The sequence below is a fragment of the Sinocyclocheilus grahami genome, unplaced genomic scaffold (genome assembly GCF_001515645.1).
Source record: "Sinocyclocheilus grahami isolate Dianchi unplaced genomic scaffold, SAMN03320097.WGS_v1.1 scaffold675.1, whole genome shotgun sequence".
NCBI classification, from domain to species: domain Eukaryota; kingdom Metazoa; phylum Chordata; class Actinopteri; order Cypriniformes; family Cyprinidae; genus Sinocyclocheilus; species Sinocyclocheilus grahami.
In genome coordinates, this window is record NW_015505854.1 from 588,314 (window position 1) to 590,982 (window position 2,669).

Genomic DNA, 2,669 nt, shown 5'->3' on the forward strand with positions numbered 1-2,669 from the left:
ATATGACTATAAATGCGTATTATTATTATTATTATTATTATCAATAATATTATTAATAGTAGTATTTGTTACATTTCCAGTACATGAAAGTATATATTGTCAATTATGTCAACACACACAAGTACACAATGTCACACTACCTTATAATTTTGGTTTTAAAAGAATCATCTTTGCCTTCATATTGGGCGGGGCTTAGCATGCAGAGCTTTGCTGTGATTGGCCTGTTTCCGCGGTGTCATATATGATGATAAATTTCTCACAGGTGTCAGCCTCTCTCCTGCAGGTGAGGATTGATGGGATACCAGAGAGCGATCCATCATCTCAGGCAGGTGGCGCCGTATCGGAATTCGGGAAATCTGTTCCCAATCACACCTACAGGCTGGCGGCCATGTAAGAAACCCCCACCTCCACATCCATCGTACGCCATCCTCCCCTCATCTGTGTGTCAGAACCAGAAATCAATGTGAGTCACTCAAGGTCAATACACTGTTCGTGAGCTCCCTCCAAGCTTTGATGGAAACATCCCGCTCAAAGAGAGTCGACATAAGAGTGAATTGACAGTTGTTCCATCGGAGCTATTAAAGGGACAGTGAGTCTCAGATGCTTGTCATAGCGCCTGTCTGCTGTCATTTACACAACAGGCATCTCCTCAAGACAGTCCCACCAATGCCAATCCTGGCCCAAGCACGCACTGTATCGGAAACCTGATCAAAGTACAGAGCGCAGCTTCTTGCCCGATACTCGTATGGATTAGCAGAAAGTCACCTTGGGTTGATTGGTTCGAGTGCTGAGTTTGAATTGAGCTTTGATTGCTACTTGACAGCTCAGATTCTTTACAGTAGCTCTTCCACTGGAATGCACTAGAACCTGTAATTTGTAGAGTACTGTCATTTGTCTTGGACTGAGAAGCCTGAAGGTCTTCAGACAGCGTTTTCAAAACCTTAATTTGCTCTGTTTCTGCTGAAGACCTACCTGGAACTGAAGATTACAAATATCTTGTGGCATTAATGTTGATTACAACACAAGAATTATTTTGATTCATCCCTCAAGAATCACAACTTCAATAAGAGCATATATATAAGAATTAGATGATTGGCTACACCTACTTTCCAGAACTGTTTCACTCATACACTGTAAAGTAGAGTAAAGCACATTTTACAAGAAAATACTATTTCCATCTGTCTGCTTTAAAATGTCATGTTTAATTCAATGTGTTACTTGCTGTTTCTTTATAATTAATTAAAAATTCTGTGTGAAATGTGTTTCGATGTCATATTAAGATTTTTTTTTCAGTGTAGGTAGCGTTGGTCCAAATCGTTTTTGTGAAATGATGAAATACAGAGTTCTGGCATGAAACTCTAGATGGCGCAGTCCGATAGGTCTAACTCAATCTGACGTGATGATATCATTATCACATGGCACAGCCGATTGGTTCTCTCTTGTATCAGTAGCCAATGAGCTCGCTGCTCAACATTCAAATACTTGACTAGTGCTTGCTGTAGCAGTTGCAGCTTGCTTCAGAAACCCTCCACCTTCCCCAGCTCCACCTGTGTAGATCTGCTACGAGGTGATTCATGTATGCTATATTGGGGTTATTTCATGTATGTTATATGTGCAGCAGCAGTATTTCTTACATGCTCACAGCAGCATGTTGTGGATGTATTGGCAGTAGAAAGTCTCGGTACTCAGCAGCAGCAGCAGCGTAGCAGATCTATCCCCCTAAGACCAAATACATTAACATTGTCATGTACATTACCATGCCAATCCCTCCGAGAGTTGTCATGACAGAAGTTTGTTTAAATAAGTTATTCATTCATTTAGGCACTGCGTAGAAATCCCTACATCTTTTTTTTGTAGCAAAATATTTAATTATTTGCTTCAGCCCATCAATTCAATTTAACATTGGCACCATGAATTACATTTTCACTGTTTTGTGCTGATAAATTCTATTCAGATTGTAGAATTAAATTATATTATCTAATTTGTATATTTAAAATGAAACTGTCCCCTTAAATATCATTACTACCTTCAGGTAAACAGTTTGTAGAGTAGCTAACGTCAGTATGTTACTTATAAATGCATATCCTAATTTTGCAGAGTTAGACACGTTGCTGGGTCAACAAGGGAGGTACAGTTCTAAACTATGAGTAGCTTGTAACTTGGGAAGCAGTTTCAGCGTACTGTAGATTTCTCTATATTGATGTACTCGTATGCAAACACACTTTCAATCCATGTGGAATACATACACACACATCACCCAAACGTTTACTTACTTTGTGCAGAAGTTATTCACCATAGAAAACACCGGACACTGAAGAGCTCTAAACCAAGGTCACCTTAAACAAATACATTATAGCCTTTTCACTGACAATCTTCCATTTGAACCCAAACACGGCCAAACTCACGAAAGTGATTTCACAGCAACACAAAAATAATTGTTAGTCGCTTCCATTTCTCAGTGAATTCATGACTACAGCTTAATGCTACTCAAGTGATATTTACAGTCAGCTGTTTGAGTCTGTTATTTTTTTTTCTGTTTAGGAGTTTGTGAAGTAACGTGATATCAGAACACTTGAAAAATGTCTTGTGTAGAAATGAGAAATCTTCCCTCAAAGAACAGTACAATTACATTGCAAAGTATTTCTTGAATTGCGTGTGTGTGTGTGTGC